Source organism: Corvus moneduloides, chromosome Z (assembly GCF_009650955.1).
Source record: "Corvus moneduloides isolate bCorMon1 chromosome Z, bCorMon1.pri, whole genome shotgun sequence".
In the NCBI taxonomy this organism is placed as follows: Eukaryota; Metazoa; Chordata; class Aves; order Passeriformes; family Corvidae; genus Corvus; species Corvus moneduloides.
This window is the reverse complement of record NC_045511.1, coordinates 62,684,778-62,697,117: the sequence shown is the minus strand read 5'-3', so window position 1 is coordinate 62,697,117 and position 12,340 is coordinate 62,684,778. Positions and strand designations below refer to the sequence as shown.

Here is a 12,340-nt window from a genome sequence, read left to right as displayed (position 1 = left end):
TGTGGGGGTGTTCCACAGGTGGAACAGGGCCCATTGGCTCCAGGATGGCCGTGGCCTGGCCTGGCCTGGCCCGAGCAGGGCCTGGCTGGGCCCACTGGCCCCCGCACGGGGCCCGCAGCCACCTGTCCCAGCATCGGAAATGAGACAGAGCTGTGGGGGGGGGTTTGTCTGTTCTTAAGTGTGGATAACAGAGGTGATCACAACTTTAAGTGGCTTAAAGAATTGTCCGTATTCAAACTGGCCAGCTGATAGGTTCTATCAGGTCCCAGAGGAAGCTGTAAGCACCCCTTAGCAAGGACATCCCTTCCGGGACTATGCTTGCTAACCCATGACACAAGGAAATTTAACATATCATAGTTTACAGTGCTTGAATTTGTTCTGTAGAAATTAATATATTAGGAATTTTCTTCAAAAAGGAACTTGAAAGTTTGCATAATCCCTGTTTCAATTCACTTAATTTAAAATAAGGCCTGCATTTGAAATACTCATTTTTTTGAAACTCAAGTAATTTTCACAGAACATGAAAAATAGTACAGAAAACCCTATCTGCACCAGTCTTTTTTTACTTTGTTTTAGTAATTCTTAGTTTTTAAAAGATGAGAAATGGTAATAATAAAAATATTTTTTGAACATAACAACTTCTAAAATAACTCATAGGGAAGGCAAAAATCTTGGTTTTTAAATCTTCTGTCACATGTAGAAACAGAAACTATTCCCTTATGATTAGTAACAGAAAATTATAAGACCTCTAGCCTTACTTAGCACGGATGGTCCAATAACTGTTTTCTGTCAGTACCTGTTTGGTTGTATCATAATAGGAACATTTGATTGAAAAAGCCTTCATCTGCACAAGACACATACATAAAAGAAGTATTGATTTGTCAGTATTTATTTTTAACACAAGCCCATCTTGTGTTGTGTTATCCCCTCATCTGCATGCATTTAAAGCTGCAGAGCTCATTGCTTCACAGGGGAATGGCATTCTGCTGTATGTTTTGAAGTTAAGCCAGTGTGTTTCAAAATATGATGAAATGCTATGCAGAAATTAGCAAAAATGCAGACCCTACAACTGCCGTTGTGAGCCTAAATTCTATTCCACTCCTCTACTTGTGGACCCAAACCTGTAATAAGCTACATATGATTTAGAGTCAGTATTTCTTAATATCCAATTAGAATTAAAATAAAACCATTAACGGTTCTTTTATAATAGCACTTAGCTTATTAAAACACATAAAAGGTTTGGCTCCCTTGGGCCACTTTTATGGGCCATATATTTAGAGCTGAGAAAACAACACCCATTAGAAGAAGGACAAAACCTAGTTCAAAATATGCACTGTGTTGTTTCCCATTTCATTTCCCATTTTATTTCTGCAGTTCAGACGTATTAGAAACCCCATTTTAAGGAGTAGAAAGTTATTATTAAAGAGGGATCAAATGCTCTTCACCTGTAGCTGTATTTTAAATTCACCTTTATCCTTGGACATAAAACTCCACTGCTAATACCACCTACTAATAAATAAAAACCATTCTGACCAAAGACATGTAAGTGCCTAGACGAAATAGTTAAAAGACAATTTCATTTTGTTTTCCAATTGATGGTCATTGTGCACACTTATGCTCTTTGGAAAATTATTAGTATCTTCTAGAGAAAAAAATAACTCGCCTAGGAAGCAGCTTTGCAAGTGAAACAGTAAATTTACAATATTTTGAAATACTATTTTCAATTTACAATGTATCTACAGGCACTCCAATATACAAATAACTGCATTATTTGTATAAAGGCAGAGAATAAGTAATCTGAGACATGCTGAGCTAGACAGTTATTGGCATGCTCAGAAAATGACAGTGTGTCATTTCTCTAAATTCACATCCAGCCATATAAGTAGGAAGTGAACATTACAGATGTCTCAGAGTTGCTGATAGTTACCTGTGTAAAATCAGTGGATCATTCCAGTATGTGACTTAATGTAATTTATTTCCATGAAAAAATCAACTGACTTCATTAGCCATTTCTGACACCTATGCAACCACAGATGAACTAAAATGCAACGGGAACCAATTTTTGCAGAACACCTTCTTGAGGCACTGAAATAATCTAAGTTTGAAACACTGCATTTCAATCAGAAGGATTATTAATCCCACCACAGCATAACGGCAGTAGTAGTTGTCGTGGTGCAATGAAGAACACACAGGCAAAATTGATTTTCTATGCTGGTAGACTTCAGGAAAAAAACATTCGTGCTTAATGGTCTTAAACAAAAATTACCTTGGGAAGTCTGATGTAAGATAAGAGGAGTTGAAATGAATAAAAGGTAAGATTTGGTGGGGAGCACTATGGGAATAAAACTATGTCTGTATCATCACATTTTTAGCCAAAAAACACACCTCCTACCACTGTTTGCAGCTGCACAGGTTCTCTCACAGTAAGTTGTGTGCAATCGGAAGGTTCAGCTAGGATTTCTGATAAGGAAATCTTAGCACAGAATCACAGAATCATCAGGGTTAGAAGACACTCTTCAGATCATCCAGTCCAACCATCAATCATTCAGTCCGACCATCTTGTTCAGCAAGTGAATTTGATTTATGATAAACTGTAGAAAGTCAAGCTTGATTTAGCTTCATAAAAAGAAATAAGCTTACTATGTCAAATATATTTTTAGATTTCTCCAATTCTGATCCAATTAAAATACTGTAGTTAAAGTAAAACCACATTAACTACCTCAGTTTTGGTGCATCATTTCAATGCACTTAATATCTTCATGGTTTATTTACTGTAAAGTGTCTTGGTTAAACCCAGGCCTATCACTAGTGGGTTTTATTGGGGTTTTTTGTTTTGGTTTTATTTTATTTCATTTTCATATTTACCACCAATGGATAGAAGAGACAGCAATTTACCATAAATTTCATAAAAATGAAGACAATTGCTATTCAAATAGAAAAACTCAGCGGCTTCTTGATACTGTACATTTCTGCTCTGAGTATTAGCAGCTGTAATATTTGTTCATAAAACATAGACTATCATTGTTTTACACAGAATAACAGAATTGCTGTAAACATATTCATTCATGCTGATTCATGATAACATTACTTGATTACTACCTGATAACAGGAATGAGTTTATACCACTTCTGTGATCAAGCCCTCATGTTTTACTGGCCACACCTGATTTGTATCTTACTTAAAAAAATTCAGGATCAAGCCAGGATGGGACAAATTTAGCACTCCATCACAATTAAAAACTATAAGAAGATATGATAAAAAAATGTGTGATTTTAATGAAGAACAGCTGAGCCCTGTGGAATCAATACTGTGTATGCAATACCACATGCCAGTAAAAGAAAATATGAACTTTACTTTAAAAGTAGGAACCTACTATTACTTTTAAACATTTATCTGCAATCTCTATAAAATGCACTGCCTAAGTTACTTGATGCACCTGAGAATAAATAAACATAATCTAGAAAATAAATAGTCAATGGCCAATACCAAATTTAAATTAAAAAGAAAAAAAGCAAGAGATAAAAGTAATATTATGATGCTACCCCTCATGGGAATCCAGCTTCATTACAATCAACATTGTGTCTGCTTTGTCCTTGTTATGCTCTCCTTTCATGCATGCTGAGCTTTCCTTGCTCACTGCATTAATCACTGTCCACAGCTGGTATGGTTTAGCTGGGGTTCTGTTAAGAATATCACAGACTGTTCAAAATTCAAGAAATAAAACAGTATTTATGAATTAACTAGAGTTTAATAACACACTGCAAATCCTTGCAAAGTCTTATGTTTAAATTCCAATATGCAAAAATGTTACGTAATTCCATTATACTATACATGCAATTTTTAAAATATATCTGTTAAAAATAAATGCACTCTTGAAATTACAGTCAGCATCAGTGAAACACTACACACTTAGCTAAAAGTGGTATTTTATTATTTTAACAACAATCCTTACCTTTATTTTCTAATTAAACTTGAGTATTACCATGCACGACTAAATAGGGCCTTGGTAACTTCTGATGCAATTTCCGATAGAAAAGTCATTAGTTTCTGTGGTAAAAGTCAAATGATGCTTTATTTCCTTAGCTTCTTTATGTCTTTGCCAGGCTGCTTATTAAATTAAAAAAAAAAAGCTAAGAAATTGAAAGTAGAGCTTGCAAGAATAAATAAGCCTCTCCCGACAAATCCCTCAATCTTTATATGCAAACCTACCTGCAACCAGAACTGTCCACAAGCTCTCTGCCCCATCTTTTTTTTAATCTTTCTCATACCCATAGACAGAAAGTAAAAAATTTCCATAGAGCTCTTGCCAATAACACAGCTCAAAAAAATACACCCATTTAAGGAAGGTACAAAAAGAGCCTGATCTAAGTACTAATGGTAATTTTAAAAAGGGAATTTAATTACTAGTGAATCAAATATTTCTTATTTTTAAGAGTGCTACAGGTTTTCCTTACTATAGATCTAACAGGACTACTTATGAAAGAAGATTGAACCTTGTGGTCCAAAAACTAACACAGTTCTTTTCATATATATGCGAAGAGTGTTTTAGCAGTAAAGTGATGAGTCTGTTATAGCATCGTATATTGTATTCTGATCATAATTTTTGTTTCACATGACTCTGCCTTTGTTATCACATGCAAATGTAAGACCAGAACCAGTAAAAATGGAAGCTAATGCAAATAGACAAGATTTCTCAAGGAAAAGAACTGATCCTATTTTTCCCAGCAACCTGAAAAAGTCATTTAATTATCTACATTCTCACATCAACTTTCAACTAACGCATAATGAAATCAATACAGTGATAAAACACGTTTACATTTGTATGTTTACCCACAGTCAGTTTCATCAAAAGAATAATCAAGCTTCATGGTCCCCCTTCAAAAATATAGTCTACATAGCCATTACTTCCTAAATAGCACAACATCTGTTTTAGGGATCTTGGGGTTTTTAATGTAATTCAAACAATATACGCTCCCATGATGAGACCCAGAAGAAGTATTATCTTTGTGTTGTTCTGGTACATCGTCCAATGCAGCGTCACACTCTGCTTTCTACAGAGTTACACACATCAGTGTTCAAGGCATGGTCAGTGCCAGCAGTACAGAGACTGTTGGCCCAGACACACTGTGGCTCAGTCCGGGGATCCATTTATGGACTCTGCTGGGGTCATCAGGGGGACAACCTGATAGTCTCCATCTCCTCTCCCTCACTCATGTTCTACTATCTAACTACCTCAATACCTTACACAGAGGCTTAAGGCTCATCCTATGACTCCGAGTACTGGCAGCTCACCATCTCACCACACTCAACACTGTTGGAAAGCTCACTGGACTTACCAATACAGCCTAACAAAACATAGCTTTCTGACAATGTTATGAAGGTCATTAAAAGTCATGGATGACCCGCTGGTCACTGTTTACTCCTCTGGATTTTAAACAGGACACATGCTTACCAGACAACCCTCAGTCTTTGTTAAAAGGAAGGGCTCTTTCACTGCACCTGTTCTAACCCTGGACACTGGGACAGGCCAACCAGCGGCAATCATCACTTATCTTCAACTGAGAAATCTCAGATACACACATAAATAAATAGAAAAATTAGTGTCCTAAAGGAAACAAAAAGGAGGGGAGGATGTGTAATTTATAAAAAATATACAAATAGAGAGAGAAAAACTGTTCACAGTCTCCAGGATATATTCATGTATCTCAGTCAGTCAAATTTGTGTTGTCAGTTCATATACTTCATTTAAAAAATAGGCAGTTATTTCCCCTCTTACTTTTTGAGCTGGATGCTCAGTTACTGTATCTTCATATATGTGCAGATCTAACCCAAATGACCCTCTGAAATGTATCAAAAAGCTACCAAGCAGCATATCCCAATCCTAGAAATAGCAAATATTTGAAGTTGTTTCCTCCAGACCAAAAAGATATTCATAAGCCCTCCACCAATAGTTAGCTTTTCAACTTCATCATCTTTAAAAAAACCGCTAAGAAAAATGATCTCTGAAAGAAATCTGTACCTAATTCAGACTGCACTGGAAAGAAAAAATACCAAAAACACAATGATGCAACAGCTTTTCCTTATGGTTCCTCCAGGTCCCAATTAAGAATGAAAAATTAAGAACCCAGTTAATCCTTAATTACTTATAATAAAGACTTCTGTGTGAGAAGTTCCATTATTCACAGCCAGTGTCTGGGCACAAATAATACATTGTTACTAGTGACCATTCTGCTAGAACTACAGTGATTTTCTCATGTGTGTGTCATTTTGAAAGGATAGCAGAAACTTGCAGCTGCTCAGGAGAGAAGTACATGACCTCACAGACCATTTTATATTGCCCAAAGCTTTACCTGGCCGTTCCCGATAAGCTTTTCTTATATCCCATCAAAAGGCACTACCCATTGCACCAGTGACACTACTGGAGTTGCACAGTCAGTGTTAAAATATAAGTAACTTCAGTAGGGATGTGTGGTGCCTTAAAGAAAAAACAGAACTAGCTACAAAGCTCTTCCGTCCAAAGAAAAATTATGACAATACTAGTTTAGAAATATTATGAAACTTCATAAGCAGATGCTTTGGAGTGTATGAGCCTGGTCCAAACTCATTTAGGAACTCAAGCATCTGGGCAGCACTTAAAGCACTAGGTACTAGATGACTTGTAGTCATTTTAAAATCCCTCTCACATGTTGGAATTGAATGGTGATGGATGCATGGAAAAACTGCTCCTTCCTTAACTCCATATACAGATCCCTTTTTGTTTAATGCCATCATCTTTCCTCATATATATGAGACATCAGTTCTGGAAGAAAATCACTTCTAGCTGGCAAACATGCGAGTAGAAATATGAGAACTGTGCAAAGAATACTACAGTTGTCATTTCAAGTCTGTTGTTCCTCTCCTTGTTTGATCTAATGGAAACTGACAGAACTACATGAGTGACTGATTTTAGCTGAACTAAAGTATATTTACAATGAGGCTGAGACCTTAAAACATTGACACAGTTTTATCAGTTATAAAATGTTTCTCTCTCTTCATGGAAGTACCCACCCCCAGCATTAGACTGTCCAGCAATTTTATTGTACATAAAATTTGCAGTATTCCCAATACTCCTCGGGACTTTGATTAGAATATTCATATTTGTTTTAGTCAATTTTTCACTGGTTTACATAAAAAGAAGGCCTTAAAAAAAGTACCTTGCATTTTAAACCATACTTCATATTTACACTGTGTTTTGATCCAAGGGCTAGCAACTGCAGCAATGTCAAAGAGCCCTCATGAATGATAACTTCATTCAAACCATTCACAAAGAGGGTTTTCATTCTGAGAATTTTTCTTTACTCCGTGGAAAATTAGTGTGCATGTGTGAAGACTGACATAAATACCAACTTTTCAACACTGGAAACATATGTTGCTGAATCAGAAAAAAGGAATTTTGTATACTGTAAGTGAACTCTAGGACTAGTTACACCTCAAGACCTTGTTCTTACCTTCCTCTGTTTTAAATACTTCAAAACAACCTCTGCAGCACTTAGTACGATACAAGTCTGAGTACTTAAATGTTACACCTATAACTGAAATTTACAAGGCAAAAATTTTCTAGAGCTGGGAAGATAAAACAAAGACATAAAAATACATGCAGTAAGTAGAAGGTGGAAAACATTCTCATTGTGGTATGGAAACAGAAAACGTATAAATTAAAAATCTGTTTCATAAGCCTGCATCCTCTTAAATATTTCCTGACAGGAAAGGCTTTGAAGCTAAATAAATACAAAGAAGCTCTCCACCAAAACATCAGGTTAAAATCTTAGTACTTTGTGTAAAGGGATGTTACAAATACATAGTATTCCTGAATGTTGGTTTGGTTTGGGTAGGGTTTTTTTAGACTGTACAAAGGAGGAATTATGTAGGTATAAAGAAGGGATAATAGGGGCTGCATGACGGCTCAATTTTACACTAAAAGGCTCAGCAGTTACCAAAATGCTACTACAACCGTGAAACTCCAAACTCAGGAAACTAGAAATTTTACTTGTACCATGTACATGCTTACATGAAGTTGGTATCTGGGTTATTTTGATCAATACCTTTTAAAATTTTTTATCAAGAACTAGTACCTGGAGGTTAAGAAATATTTAACCTTCTAGTACAGGAATCTTTCTGTATATATGTCACAGAAATGAACTTTCAGCAAGACAGAAGCACCAGAAGCTCGGTTTAAGTTACATTTCTACTAATCAGAGACTGGTTTAAGCTCTGCACATTTTTGTAGACACTAAATTACTTTTTTTTTCAGTACATGAGAATTTACACGTGCACATACTCAAAAACAAATACACACAAACATAAAAGCAAAAGACAAGGGGCAAATTTCCAAAATCTGTTTTGGAGAAAAGAAATTAAATCAGTTTACCAAAATATTTCATGGCATTTACAAGAATAATAGCTTTACCTCTGGTTTGTATTTTTAGAGAAGAATAAAAAATCTTTTTATTTTTAAAGAATTTTAGAAGACTTTAAAATCAAGGAATGAGAATTACTACAATTAAACATATCAAGTAATATAGCATGAAGTGCTTCCCAGATTCTTTACTTCTCGAAAACATTTTGACATACCTTAATAAAAAGAAAATTGTACAAAATAGCTTTCAGAATCTGCTGCCCAAAATAATTAAATCCTCCTTATTTATTACAAAAACTCTAGAGAGTATACACAGGATTCACTTCACTCAATCTTCAAGATTAAACTTTTTTTCACAGTAAGCTTTAACTGTCTTCTTACAAAGAAGATATCAGAAGAGACACAAAGAGACACTGTTTTAATATGAAATTAAGACTACTGTTTGACAAGGTTGCTATACTTCGTATGACACATAAGGGTTAAAAGCTCGTCATTCTTGAATTTGAAGACCAAACTGCAAGTAAGGAATCTCCTGTGCATCGGTTTCTGCCCCTTGCCCCTTGTTCTGTTGCTCAGCACCACTGAGCAGAGCCTGGCTCCATCCTCTGACACCCTCCCTTCAGACACTTACAGACACTGATGAGCTCCCCTCTCGGTCATATCTTCTTAGGCCTGAACAGACCCAGGGTTCTCAGCCTTTCCTCACAAGAGAGATGCTCCAGTGCCTTAATTATTTTTGCAGCCCTCCACTGGAGCCAGTCCAGGAGCTCCATATCTCCCCTGCACTGACGAGGCCAGAAATGGACACAGCACTCCAGGTGAGGCTCCACCGGGGCTGAGTAAAGGGGCGGGACCACCTCCCTTGATCTGATGGCAATGCTCTTCCTAATGCACCCCGTTGTGCCACAAGGGCACACTCACAGCTCATGGGTAACATGCAATATTTGGTCAACCGATGCATATTATTTTTTGATTGTTTTTCATATGAAAGAAATGGCTATTAAATGTGAGAATACATTTTAAACTGTATGAAATATATTACAGCTGGTGAAGGGGGTCAGTAGCTCTGACCGAGGAAGAGGTGACCAGTCCGGAGAGATGGTCCCGAAAGGAATCGCCTACCCGATGCCCGGTGTCTTCCCTCAGCTGCTGGCAGGAGGGCCCTTGCAGAGATGTCAGCTCTTTAGTGATTGTCAGCTCGTGATTTCAGCTCAGCTCTGCAGGGCAGCCTCCAGGCCAAGCCAGACCAGAGAGAGACGAGAGGCTCGTGTGGCTGGTTCCACACAAGGTAGCTTTATTATCCGTACTCTGGTGAAGCGGAGCTACGGGTGAGCATCTGCGTTTCACAGGGGCAGAGGGCTTGCTTTTATAGGGATACAGGGAATGGGTAAAGGCCAATGGGTTACAAAGGATCTGCACAGGGTCTCCTAAAGGATTGTGGGTCTGTCTTTTCTCACCGTGACCAAAGAAGTGGTTGTCTTTCCAGGGAGTCCTGCTGGGAGATTGAGCAATCTCCTTATCTCAGCAGAGATCCCTCCAGGGCAGGGGCTGGGCATACCCCACAGAAATACTCTTGGTGGCTTTTTTGCAATTACATCTCCTAAAGTAAGTACAATCCAATATTCAGTAAATTACAAAAATACACTTTGCAAATGTGACCTGACTAGATCCCAAGAACACCTATTACAATTAAGGTTAGTTTCATGCAGTTACCAGGAAGTAAGAGAAGTTAAAAAAAGCCCTCCAGCCTTTACAACAACAGAAGAGAGGGGAAAAAAGATAGAGATGTTAACACTTGACTTTCACACTATGAGTGGCTCCAGCTGTTGCCTGAAACAAAAAACGGTTAGAGGCCCCTTTTTCTTAAAAATGCAAGAATGATAGACCCACTGTTCTGCAAAAATTCCTAATGGATTTCTCTTATCTTTTTTGTTCTCAGCTGGTTTTTCTGATTGTAAAATGTTGAACAGCTTCTAAGCTTTTTAAATGGAAAGATGCACTTCAGTGGACACTGAAAAAAAAATACATATGCAAATAGCAAAGCAGATACTGCATTTTAAATGACAGTTTAGACTGAAATGAATTGTAAACCACAAAGAAAAGTTCTTGGTATACATAAGTTGAGTCTTAAAATTGCTTACTGAAATTAAAAAAATGCAACAGAATGAAGAACAGATAAAAGGGCTGTGATTGAACATTTCACTCTGAGTTCTTTGAAAGAATATAGGAATTCTGAGGGAAAATTTTAAATTTTTCATTTGATAATGTGCATTGTTTTAGAAGGAAAATTAAGGTTGGCTATAAAAGGTGATTTTTTTTTCTTAATTTACAGGGATTGCAAGAGGCCTGAACGCTGGAAGCTAGAATAAAGAAAATGATATGAGAAAAAGTGCACCTTAGAAGTATTGAGCAACCTATGGGACCCAGCCAGACACATCCCAGGATCCTGAGGAAGAGAACGGCACATGGAGACGCCAAGCCACTCAGGATCATATTTGAAAAGTTGTGGCAGTAAAGTGAAGCTCAGTGACAGGAAAAAGAGAAATATCATGCCCATTTTTCAAAATGGTGAAAAGGAGGACACCTGGGCACTACTGACCCATCAGTCTCACCTCCATGCCAGTGAAATTATGGAAAAGGTCTTCCTGGAAGATGTATCAAGACAAATGAAGGCAGGGAGATAACTGGACACAGACAATATGGTTATACCAAGCACAAATGCTGCCAGACTAGTTTACTTACAATAACTGTCAGTGTACAAGGGAAGAGCAGCTCGTGAGCTATGCAGACTTCTGTAAGACCTTTGGCACGGCCTCTCACAACATTCTTACCATAAAATTGGCAATATATGTGTTTGACAGATGTACTATTAGAAGAATAAAAAACTGGCAAGAAGGCCACATCCAAAGACAATGACGTCAAGTGGAAGCCACCGTGAGGGTGGTGAGATACTGCAACAGACTGCCCAGAGAAGTTATGGATGCCCCATCCCTCGAAGTGTTCAAGACCAAGTTGGATGGGGTTCTGAGAAACCTGATGTAGTTGATGGTATCTCTTCCCATGGCAGAGGGGACTGGACTAGATCATATTTAAAGATGCATTTTAGCCCAAACAATCCTGATTCCTCAATTCTTTGAAAATGAAGAGAAAGTAAATTAAAAGGAGTAGGTATGCTTATCACTTCAACATAACCCAAGAGATTTTCATTGCTAAGTGTCTGTAAATTCCAACTTTATAGTGGTACCACAGAATCACAGAATACCCGGGAAGGGCCCCATGAAGACCTCTGAACTCAAGTTCTAGCCCTGCACAGGACATCCCAACAATCCCATCATGTACCTGAGAGCATTGTCCAAACACTCCTTGAACTCCATCAGGCTTGCGGCCATGACCGCTGCCCTGGGGAGCCTGTTTCAGTGCCCAACCACCCTCTGGGGGAAGAACCATTTCCTAGTAACAAACCTAGATGACTAACCTGAATCTCCTATGACACAGCAGGCACAAATCCTGATACAAATCCTGTCCACATCAGCACAAGCCTTACAGCAGTGCTTCAAATTGAGTGAACATCTCATACTTTTCTTCGAAGGCCTGACTGAACTGATTTTTTGCCCCTGAGAAGGTGGAGTGACAGAGCAGTTGGGTGGGTACCCATAAGCCAGCCAAGGTTAACCAACCACACTTAAGCATAACAATGGAATTTACTGAGACTTAAAGTTTATTTCATGTCTACAAAATTAAAATCCAGGAACAAACCAAATATGTAATTTAATATTTTCCTTTTTATGAGTAAGTATTTCATTTTCTGGACAGCATTACTATCTACATAGGGACAACAGTGGCCCTTTTTTTTCCTAGTCATTAATGAAATATGGCATTGAAATCTCTTCAGAATGCATGTGTATACTCTTAATGAAGAGGCTAAACTAATCTATACATGCACAA

General features: G+C 37.6%; 1 protein-coding gene across 50 annotated transcripts in view; it reads right to left on the bottom strand.

The window, feature by feature from the left end:
* Window positions 1-12,340, bottom strand: part of PTPRD (protein tyrosine phosphatase receptor type D) — a 1,180,356-nt gene that overhangs the window by 249,349 nt on the left and 918,667 nt on the right. The window lies entirely within an intron of this gene.